General features: G+C 33.2%; 1 protein-coding gene across 4 annotated transcripts in view; it reads right to left on the bottom strand.

Moving 5' to 3' along the window:
• LOC123322020 (E3 ubiquitin-protein ligase RNF220-like) overlaps positions 1-12,379 on the bottom strand; it is a 91,356-nt gene that overhangs the window by 75,281 nt on the left and 3,696 nt on the right. The gene's annotated exons all lie outside the window — the stretch shown is intronic.

Genomic DNA, 12,379 nt, shown 5'->3' with positions numbered 1-12,379 from the left:
GTGAATGAAGTTTTTGTCTAGAGATTCACAACACAAAATATCATTTTCCTTGATCTATAGGACAACATTTAATTCACACTTGTGACTTAATTGTGACATCAAGACGTCCTTCAACTTCTGTTTAAAAGAATTAAGACTTTACGTGAAAAAATACAAGGGTAAATCATGAATTAGTGAATGAAGTTTTTGTTTAGAGATTCACAACACAAAATATAATTTTCCTTGATCTATAGGACAACATTTAATTCACACTTGTGACTTAATTGTGACATCAAGACGTCCTTCAACTTCTGTTTAAAAGAATCAAGACTTTACGTGAAAAAATACAAGGGTAAATCATGAATTAGTGAATGAAGTTTTTGTTTAGAGATTCACAACACAAAATATCATTTTCCTTGATCTATAGGACAACATTTAATTCACACTTGTGACTTAATTGTGACATCAAGACGTACTTCAACTTCTGTTTAAAAGAATCAAGACTTTACGTGAAAAAATACAAAGGTGAATCATGAATTAGTGAATGAAGTTTTTGTATAGAGATTCACAACACAAAATATCATTTTCCTTGATCTATAGGACAACATTTAATTCACACTTGTGACTTAATTGTGACATCAAGACGTACTTCAACTTCTGTTCAAAAGAATCAAGACTTTACGTGAAAAAATACAAAGGTGAATCATGAATTAGTGAATGAAGTTTTTGTATAGAGATTCACAACACAAAATATCATTTTCCTTGATCTATAGGACAACATTTAATTCACACTTGTGACTTAATTGTGACATCAAGACGTCCTTCAACTTCTGTTTAAAAGAATCAAGACTTTACGTGAAAAAATACAAGGGTATATCATGAATTAGTGAATGAAGTTTTTGTATAGAGATTCACAACACAAAATATCATTTTCCTTGATCTATAGGACAACATTTAATTCACACTTGTGACTTAATTGTGGCATCAAGACGTCCTTCAACTTCTGTTTAAAAGAATCAAGACCTTACGTGAAAAAATACAAAGGTGAATCATAAATTAGTGAATGAAGCTTTTGTATAGAGATTCACAACACAAAATATCATTTTCCTTGATCTATAGGACAACATTTAATTCACACTTGTGACTTAATTGTGACATCAAGACGTACTTCAACTTCTGTTTAAAAGAATCAAGACTTTACGTGAAAAAATACAAGGGTAAATCATGAATTAGTGAATGAAGTTTTTGTATAGATATTCACAACACAAAATATAATTTTCCTTAATCTACAGGACAACATTTAATTCACACGAAAGACAAATAAAGTCACTCATGGAACGTCTTCGAATTCAAGAAATTTTGTTAAGCTAACAATGGTAGGAAAAGTTAGAGTAACTAGAATATACAGGATGAGTCTTTGACTCGTACAACAGTAGATTCTTGAGGTTAAAAGAAACACTTCTTTTTTATATCATTTTTTCCGATTCGGCCCTGATAAAAAGATATGGCCATTTTATGTTTTCGTAATGAGCTGTGCCACCCATTGAAAAACAAAATTACCCCCAGAATAACTAGCTAAATCTGCGCCACTACACCTTTGTGGATCTTTTAAAAAAGTTGCATTCGGTCAAAGTACCCACTTTTTCAAATTTCACAGATATTTTTTATTTCTGAACATCAAATCACACTCGAAAACGGCGCATTATACGAGAAAATATAAAGTATACTTTTATTTCACAAAACGTTCGAATATTCATTAGATATAGTATCCAACTTAGTTTCAAGAGCTAGATTCTTTGAATTTTTGATATTTTTATGCTACGTAATGGTCATAATGAGAATACTAGAAGAAGTGGGTGATATCTTGTGTTTGAAAAAGATTCATCAAAGAAATGAGAAACTATATTCCGAAATTCATTTCATTTGATAAAACCGTTTTTGAGATAAAACTAAAAATAACATTTTATGGTTATTCAATAGCCTGTATCTTTTAAACCGAGCCGATTCGGTAAAAATTGTGAAGTAAGAATATGGTTCTTTTAACCTCAAGAATCTATTGTTGAAATGTTTGTACGGGTGAGTCGAAGACTTCTGTACGAAAAGTAAAAGATAGAATAAAGAATTTCGCAAAACAAAATCGAAGATAAAAGTTACAAGCAAGCTTCAAAAGTTTGGGTATGAAATTATCATAGAGCCAAAAGTTCGAACATTTTTATCAACCAGTATACACAGCATATGACAGACGGACAACACGACTGTCGGTGAGGGAGGAATTATGGACATATAAATATAATTGACGTTTAGCTTTCTCGATAAAGTCCCAGAACCATCCATTTTGCAAAAATTCGTTAATAGGGTTAGAGTGATGTGAACAGGCCATAAAACACGTTGTTATGGTAACTGGATTCCACTATTTATGGTGGACCTACGATGTCTGCATCAGTATCGAGGTGATGATCAAACGGCTTTATATAGTCGTTCTCCAACTTGTCAAAAACGAAAAAATAAATTTCGCAAATTTATGTTTTATTTCATACAGTGCAAGTTATCTCTGGCCAAATTACAGGCAATTTTCGACAAAAGGTTCCTATAGAGTATGGTCCAATTATGTTACTTTGTGTAGTTATTCAAGATTCTGATAATTTGTAACGTTTCAAAATTTTTCCACTCAAAACAAGGCATATCTGGAAAACTGTAAAATCATGGTACAAGGGTTGAAAGAGCATGAAATTTGCAGTGGTTTTTTCGAACCCCTCATCAACTTGAGGGATGTAATCGTTTACATGTTCATCTAAAACTGAAACCTACGCCAGACGAACGCTGGATAGAGCCGGAAAATGATCTGCCAATGTGTCCACCACCAAGAATCTAATTTCCCGCAAACAAGCCGTTTTTCTCTTCAGTGCGAGCGGGGAGAATGCATCGTTTCCTGGCCAAATTGACCATTCCATAGGAAATATAAGGATGGAATGCAAACAGAAATAGGGAAATATACAGGGAAATATTCGACGCGATTGTGTTTTGCGGCATGGAAAGCCGCAATAACAAATCATATGTAAGCTTTTACTAACAGATTTTAACTGTCTGCGTAATGCTAACATAATGCCCGGAGTTATGAGGGAAATTGAGCCTCGGGTGGTGATTTTAACGGCTCTAGCGGTTTGTGTGCATGCGAATTTTAGTTTGTTCGTACATTTTTAGTTGGGAGTTTATCGCTTTTTGAGTCCAGCTCTGGTCGCTCCTGAATTATTTCACAGACTATCACAGATGTACATTATACAAGTGATTTATTCGTTTATCACCAGTCGAATTTTCGTTAAGGAGGATTTTTTGAAATAAAATTTATACAGAGTGACTCTTCGACTTGTACAAAAACACTTCTTTCCGATTCTGCCTAAATGAAAAGATGTAGCCATTATAAGTGGGTATTATGGGCTATGCCCCTCCTGGAAAAACAAAAAACCCTTCAGAATAACAAACTGAATCTATAACACTACACCTCTGTGAATCTTTTATATAATCAATAATCAGCATTCAAATTACTTTTAAGAGTTGGGTTTTTGAATTTCTGGCAGTTTTATGGCATATTATGATTATAATGAAGAAGCTAGTAGATGTTGGTAGAATTTTTTGTTCGGAGTAGATTTATCATATCAATGAAATACTATATTCCGAAAATCATATTGTTAAATGAAATCGTTTGTGAGATATAACATTTTAAGGATTTTCATCAGCCTTACACAAGATGAGTTTTTGACTCGTACAAATATTTAACAATAGATTCTTGAGGTCAAAAGAAACACTTTTTTCCTTTATCATTTTTTCCGAATCGGCTCGGTTTGAAAGATACAGGCTGTTGAAAACTCCTAAAAAAAAATTATTTTTAGTTCTCTCTCATAAACGGATTTATCGAATGAAATGAATTTCGGAATATAGTTTTTCATTTATTTGATGAATCTTTCTCGAACACAAGATATCACCCACGTCTGCCAGTTTTCTCATTATGACCATTACGTACCATAAAAATACCAAAAAGTCAAAGAACCCAACTCTTCAAACTAAGATATCGATTGAAATTTATTCTGGGAGGATTCTGCATCTCTTCATAAACTTTTTAGGGTTTTCACTCCCAATCTCTGAAACAAAATCAATTAAAAATGAAATCAATGATTTGCTCCTGCGTAAATTCTTGCACTAAGTTGGACGCTATCTAATAAATATTTAAACGTTTTGTAAAATATTCTTCACATTTTCTCCTCTAATGCGGCGTTTTCGAATAATTTGATGATGAAAAATAAAAAATATCTGTGAAATTCGAAAAATTGGGTACTTTAACCAAATGCAACTTCTTTTGAAAGATCCACAGATGCGTAGTGTCCCAGATTTAGCTTATTATTCTGAAGGTAATTTTGTTTGTCCAGGGGTGGCACAGCTCATTATGAAAACTCAAATATCAGGGCCGAATCGGAAAAATGGTGAAGGAAAAAAGTGTTTCTTTTGACATAAAAAATCTAATGTTAAAATATTTGTACGAGTCAAAGGCTCTGCTACTGATATCCTAATCGACCTGTCTGAGCATTATTTATCCTTGATTTACCGAATTTATTACAAGTTAGAGACACGCAATGTATAGCTGAAAGCCATGTCACGAAACCCAAATTCTTCGTTTGAAATCTTGTTGGGGGTAGCTTTGGAAAGGTCAGTTAGATAGTTTCAAGAAGCTGCGTTATTTAGGTGGAACACCCTGTATGAAAAGCCTATGTGGACGATAGTTACCCTCGCTAAAAGGAAAGGAGTTGAATGGCTTATTGTTCTGACCAGGAAAATCGATGGAAACTTATGTAAATGAGCAAAATACAGGCTGGAACTGTGTCGAAAATCTCCTTTGGAATCATCTACAAAATGAATTATTCACCGAAAAACCCCTCTACCTGTCAGCAAACCAGATTAATATAATTCAATTCGACTCTTGCAAATTCCGCAATGGAATCGGAGAGTTTGAACTGCGCGTCCTAATGTTTGCCTATTTTTAATTAAAATATGCGTGAACTTTTCTGCGAAAACGAATGCCACGGTTGGTTAAGTATGCATTTTTTGGGGTAATGATGAATTCTCCTGTTTTGTCAACTTATATACAGACCGGCTTTTGCAACTTGCTTGATTTCGATGGGGGAACCTCAAAATTTCCGATTGGGTTTCCTACTTTCCAACTTTTACACTTGTCAGCTGATAAATAATTATAAATTGCACTTACTTTCCCAATAACATCATTATTGATAAAAATATAGGCAAATTCCACCATGAGAAAACTTTAAATGGAATAAGGAAATAATTTCCGATTTAATCAATAAAAAAACGAGGTAAAAACTGATATAATCGTACATAAATTTCTGAATTCCATAACTTGAGAACTACTTGTGTTAGACGCATGATCTAAAAAGTCAAAAAGTGTCATATGGAGCAAGGGCGGTTCCAGTGGAGGGACCATGGGGGCCATGGCCCCTTTTCAAATATCGAAAAATGAGTTAATTTCCCTCTTCAAATATAGTTTTTTTAGCATATAGCTTATATTACTATAATATAAAATCATGCCTATTTATTTTATATCAACAAACACAAACATAACCAACATAACTGCTAAATTCAAAACACTTATTTTTCAAAAGTTTCTCATGGATATGTCTAGATGATCCTGTTGTTTAGGGGATGAAAAGTGGTTGGGATTTCTCATTTTGGGGACCGCTGGATGCCGCAGACTTGGTCGTTTCAATTACATTCGTCAATCTGGCGGTTCTTCCCGCCCTAGGGGGATTCTCACTCATCCAGCTTTCGTCTGAGTGCGAAAATGTGATTTTTCCCGGTGTCATGTTTGGGAAAGTTCGATGTAAGTGCGAATCGCGGCTAAACCGTCGGAATTTTTCGGTTATTCATAAAACTGTCATTCGAACGGTGGGAATAAGACATTTGTAAGCGGATTTCACAGCGATTTATTTTCCCCTTCCTACGGGGATGGTGAATTTCAATCACGAAAAAAGAATTTCGTTATTTCGAATGATGAACCTTTGAAATCGGAGGAATTTCAACGCGATTGGATGAAAAATTCAAAGGGTGATTCGATTTATATCGAAAATTGAGGTATAACTCGAAATGTGTTCTCAAAAGTGTACATTCACAGGAGTTTTAGGAGTTCAACACGATATGTTCTTGATTTACAACCTTTAAAATGACACCAATTTCGTCGTGTTACCCACAGTAGTTTTCGAGGAAAAACGGGGTTGAAAATTGAGGAAAGCAACTGTTGATGCTAGAATTATGAAATAGTTTAAAATTAAATACTGAATGGTTTGTTGGTTGTTTATAGTTTTTATTGATTTTTTTAAATTCCGAAATAAAATGATGGAAGTGATGATTGAAACTTGTGTTAAATTTGAAATCTACATCTCTCAATATGTTATTTGTAAACATTTCAGGTGGGTTGAAGATTCCTTCGAAGATTTATTGTTGAAAATAATACAAATATGTATTTGTATACTGTCCATTTTTATTCAATTATAATGGTGATTAATTTGTGTTGTTCAATTCAAAATACGGTAACCGCTTTTGACTTTTGTTTAGTTCTGAAATTTAGTAATTACACAGGGTGGAAATGAAACCTTGCAACAAAATTTTTAGGGATGATTCCTTGTCAAAAATAGTCAGCCTCTGTACAGATACGGCACCCTTAAAATGGCACCTGAAAAGCAATTGAAATGTTTTTCTTGGAAACCAGAAAGCTGACAGAAATGAAATTTCTCTTCCCCTATAATGTCTGTATGATATCCGCCTACTAGGTAAATTTCAACGCGATTGGATGAAAAATTCAAAGGGTGATTCGATTTATATCGAAAATTGAGGTATAACTCGAAATGTTTTTTCGAAAGGGTACATTCACAGGAGTTTTAGGAGTTCAACACGATATGTTCTCGATTTACAACCCTTAAAATGACACCAATTTCGTCGTGTTACCTACAGTAGTTTTCGAGAAAAAACGGGGTTGAAAATTGAGGCAAGCAACTGTTGATGCTAGAATTATGAAATAGTAATCACTCTACTGAATGGTTTGTTGGTTGTTCATAGTTTTTATTGATTTTTTTTAATTCCGAAATAAAATGATGGAAGTGATGATTGAAACTTGTGTTAAATTTGAAATCTACATCTCTCAATATGTTATTTGTAAACATTTCAGGGGGGTTGAAGATTCCTTCGAAGATTTATTGTTGAAAATAATACAAATATGTATTTGTATACTGTCCATTTTTATTCAATTATAATGGTGATTAATTTGTGGAGTTCAATTCAAAATACGGTAACCGCTTTTGACTTTTGTCTAGTTGTTGTTTAGTTCTGAAATTTAGTAATTACACAGGGTGGAAATGAAACGTTGCAACAAAATTTTTAGGGGTGAAGCCTTGTCAAAAATAGTCAGCCTCTGTACAGATACGGCACCCTTAAGATGGCACCTGAAGAGCAATTGAAATGTTTTTCTTAGAAACCAGAAAACTGACAGAAATGAAATTTCTGTTCCCTTATAATGTGCATGATATCCGCCTACTAGGTAAATTTCAACGCGATTGGATGAAAAATTCAAAGGGTGATTCGATTTATATCGAAAATTGAGGTATAACTCGAAATGTGTTCTCAAAAGTGTACATTCACAGGAGTTTTAGGGGTTCAACACGATATGTTCTTGATTTACAACCCTTAAAATGACACCAATTTCGTCGTGTTGCCTACAGTAGTTTTCGAGAAAAAACGGGGTTGAAAATTGAGGGAAGCAACTGTTGATGCTACAATTATGAAATAGTAATCACTCTACTGAATGGTTTGTTGGTTGTTCATAGTTTTTATTGATTTTTTTTTAATTCCGAAATAAAATGATGGAAGTGATGATTGAAACTTGTGTTAAATTTGAAATCTACATCTCTCAATATGTTATTTGTAAACATTTTAGGGGGGTTGAAGATTCCTTCGAAGATTTATTGTTAAAAATAATACAAATATGTATTTGTATACTGTCCATTTTTATTCGATTATAATGGTGATTAGTTTGTGGAGTTCAATTCAAAATACGGTAACCGTTTTTGACTTTTGTCTAGTTGTTGTTTAGTTCTGAAATTTAATAATTACACAGGGTGGAAATGAAACGTTGCAACAAAATTTTTGGGGGTGATTCCTTGTCAAAAATAGTCAGCCTCTGTACAGATACGGCACCCTTAAGATGGCACCTGAAAAGCAATTGAAATGTTTTTCTTAGAAACCAGAAAACTGACAGAAATGAAATTTCTGTTCCCCTATAATGTCTGCATGATATCCGCCTACTAGGTAAATTTCAACGGGATTGGATGAAAAATTCAAAGGGCGATTCGATTTATATCGAAAATTGAGGTATAACTCGAAATGTGCTCTCGAAAGTGTACATTCACAGGAGTTTTAGGAGTTCAACACGATATGTTCTTGATTTACAACCCTTAAAATGACACCAATTTCGTCGTGTTGCCTACAGTAGTTTTCGAGAAAAAACGGGGTTGAAAACTGAGGAAAGCAACTGTTGATACTAGAATTATGAAATAGTAATCACTCTACTGAATGGTTTGTTGGTTGTTTATAGTTTTTATTGATTTTTTTTAATTCCGAAATAAAATGATGGAAGTGATGATTGAAACTTGTGTTAAATTTGAAATCTATATCTCTCAATATGTTATTTGTGAACATTTCAGGGGGGTTGAAAGTTCCTTCGAAGATTTATTGTTGAAAATAATACAAATATGTATTTGTATACTGTCGATTTTTATCCAATTATAATGGTGATTAATTTGTGGAGTTGAATTCAAAATACGGTAACCGCTTTTGACTTTTGTCTAGTTGTTGTTTAGTTCTGAAATTTAGTAATTACACAGGGTGGAAATGAAACGTTACAACAAAATTTTTAGGGGTGATTCCTTGTCAAAAATAGTCAGCCTCTGTACAGATACGGCACCCTTAAGATGGCACCTGAAAAGCAATTGAAATGTTTTTCTTAAAAACCAGAAAACTGACAGAAATGAAATTTCTGTTCCCCTATAATGTCTGCATGATATCCGCCTACTAGGTAAATTCAAGTTCGCTTTCAGCAGGAAATTACATTTTGTTCAAAATGAATCAAACAACAAATTTTAAGAATGGCTTCTCTACCACTCGCTATTCTAAGGATACAACCAAACATTTTTTGGATTTACTCCTCGCTCCTATGGAATGTCTGTTGAAATTTATTTTCGTCGGTTTTCGTGTTTCTAACAAAAATTATAAAAATTGTTTTAAGCTGACATATTCAAGGAAAAAGATTTTTGAAACGTTTATATCTAGACTTATGAAACCCAAAACATATTTCAAAATTGCTCAGTTCGATATTTTATCGCATGCAGTCAGTTCAATTAGATTTGGAGGAATGTGAGATTAATTATTTTATAATATCGTGTTAAGGCGTAGATAATATATGCATAATGTCTCATCAAGGTTGCAAGATCCGAACCTCAGGTAATATTTTTATTCTTACATAATATTGGATTCAGTAGCAAATGGAAGAAAATAGTTTGAATATTGAAATTTTGAGTGATGTGTTGTGGGTTTGAAAGTGAAAAGTAATTCTTCTGTAGCGAATAATGTTTACGAGATTTTCCCGTATCTCAATCGTCGCTCCCATAATCCGTTAGCCCACCCCATGTGAAACTGACCCTGCAAATGACACACATTTCAACTTGTCACTTTATAGACAACTGAACACCCTAATTCGATACGCGAAATCAAATTATCATTCTCCGAGTCGACACCAGGCAAGTTGACTATCGATTTGCTATTTCAGTCGTCGACAAGTTTGTCCCACCACTCTGCACCCCCATGAAAAAATTGTTGACGGCGAACATTTCGCAGAATTTCGAAAAAAAATCGAGAAACAAACGCAAGAATTGCTAAATAGCTTCATTGAATAATTAAAAAAGTGGAAAAACTCAAATAAGTTTAAGTGAAAGTGTAATATTAGTAAGAAATATAAATTTCGTCATAAAATACTGAAAAATGTCTGAAAAAAAAAAGTTTGGGATTGAATAAAGAAGGCAAATGATTATTAACACGACAAAATAATCGAAAATCCATCCTATAACAAAAAAATAATAATGAACTGAATATATTCAAAAATAAATTATCTAAATGATTCCCTTCAGATTAGAATTTTACTGAAACAAAGAATATTAACGATTTCTGAATGAAACTCACAAAAAGAGAAGAGACCTGATCCAATAATCTCAATATGGAACATTCAAAAGTAATTCGATTATTCTAAAAACTAAATTTCAGATGTTTTGATACAAAGGGTGAGTCTTTGACTCGTACAAATATTTTAACAGTAGATTCTTGAGGTAAAAAAAAAACACTTTTTTCCTTCACCATTCTTTCCGAATCTGCTCGGTTTGAAAGATATAGGCTGTTGAAAAACCATAAAAAAATTATTTTTAGTTCCATCTCACAAACGGTTTTATCGAATGAAATAAATAAATTTCATTTATTTGACGAATCTTTTGGAACACGAGATATCAACCACGTCTTCCAGTTTTCTCATTATACCACCATAAAAATACCAAAAATTCAAAGAACACAACTCTTGAAACTGAGTTGAATGCTATCTAATGAATATTTGAACATTTTGTAAAATGAAAGTATTCTTCATATTTGTCGTATAATGCGCCGTTTTCGAGTAATTTGATGTTCAAAAATTGAAATGTATCTGTGAAGTTTGAAAAATTGGCTACTTTGACCGAATGCAACTCTCTTTAAAATGTCTGCAGATGTGTAGTGTCACAGATTTAGCTAGTTATTCTGAAGATAATTTTGTTTTTCAAGGGGTGGCTTAGCTCATTATGAAAACATAAAAAGGCTATATCTTTTTATCAGGGCCGAATCGGGAAAAATGGTAAAGGAAAGAAGTGTTTCTTTTGACCTCAAGAATATACTGTTGTATAAGTCAAAGACAAAGACTCATCCTGTATATTTCAGTTACTCTACCATTTCCTACCATTGTTAGCGTAATAAAGTTTTTTGAATTCGAAGACGTTCTATGAGTTCGTCAGAACTTCCAATGACATTATTAGTCTTTCATATTTGTGAATTAAATGTTATCCTGTAGATCAAGGAAAATGATATTTTGTGTTGTGAATCTCTATACAAAAACTTCATTCACTAATTCATGATTTACCCTTGTATTTTTTCACGTAAAGTCTTAATTCTTTTAAGCAGAAGTTGAAGGACGTCTTGATGCCACAATTGAGAAAAATATGTTGACTTTGAGTCTGCTTAATGCGCCGTTTTCTAGTAATTTGTTCAAAAATTAAAATGTATCTGTGAAGTTTGAAAACTTTAGTAATTTGGCTGAATACAGCTCCGTTTCAGAGATCCACAGATGTGTAGTGGCACAGATTTTGCTAGTTATTCTGAAGGTAATTCTGTTTTTCCAGTGGTGGCACAGCTCATTATGAAAACCTCAAATTGCTATATCTTTTTATCAGGGCAGAATCGGAAAAAGTGGTATAGGAAAAAAGTGTTTCTTTTGACCTCAATAATCTACTGTTAATTAATTAATTGTAGAAGTCAAAGACTCCCCCTGTATATACTGAAAATCAATTTAAGCAATAGCAAAATTCCGCTGAGCACAAGTTTTAGTATTATAGTATACATAGAACTTGGAAAACTGACACAAAATTGCAGCCAAAATCTAGCAAGATCATTGTCAGATAGCACCCAATTTTTGTGCCAAAATTCAGCAATTCACCTTCAGTACTTTCTGTGAAGAAGCTTAGACGTCAGATGAACAGATTTTGGATCATTATTACCAGTAATGATGATTCTTAGATTCTTAGACAAGCATGTAGTTTTCGAAAAACGAATAAAAAACTCAGAAACTACTACTATTGCCGATCGATACACTTCAAGGGTTGAAAATTGAAGAATGAAACAAGAAAAATCATAGCTTCGAAACTGAGGCATAAAACTTTACATTCATTGGTTTTTCATTAGTGAAATATTGACAAAACGGTTTGTCGAAGAGAAAAACATTAATGTAGCTGGATATAGAATTCGAAATTTCATTCCATGAAGTTGAACTAGACTCTTTCTTTAAGAAGGGCTATTTGAATAGTCATAATAGCGAAACATATTTGGAATTTCAAGAGTGTGGTGTTTAGGCTTTCAGGAATATGACTTTTTTAAGATTCTCCCCACAATATTCCGCCGTAAGGGTGAGTATATCGGAGTGAAAGTCTGGAAGGGTGGTTGTCGTGTGGTACTCGATTTTGGTGGCAAGTTTCGTGAAAAAACTGGACGAAATTTCCATTTT

This window comes from Coccinella septempunctata, chromosome X, assembly GCF_907165205.1.
Source record: "Coccinella septempunctata chromosome X, icCocSept1.1, whole genome shotgun sequence".
NCBI classification, from domain to species: domain Eukaryota; kingdom Metazoa; phylum Arthropoda; class Insecta; order Coleoptera; family Coccinellidae; genus Coccinella; species Coccinella septempunctata.
Note: the sequence above shows the minus strand (reverse complement) of the source record. Positions and strands in the feature narration are given on the sequence as shown.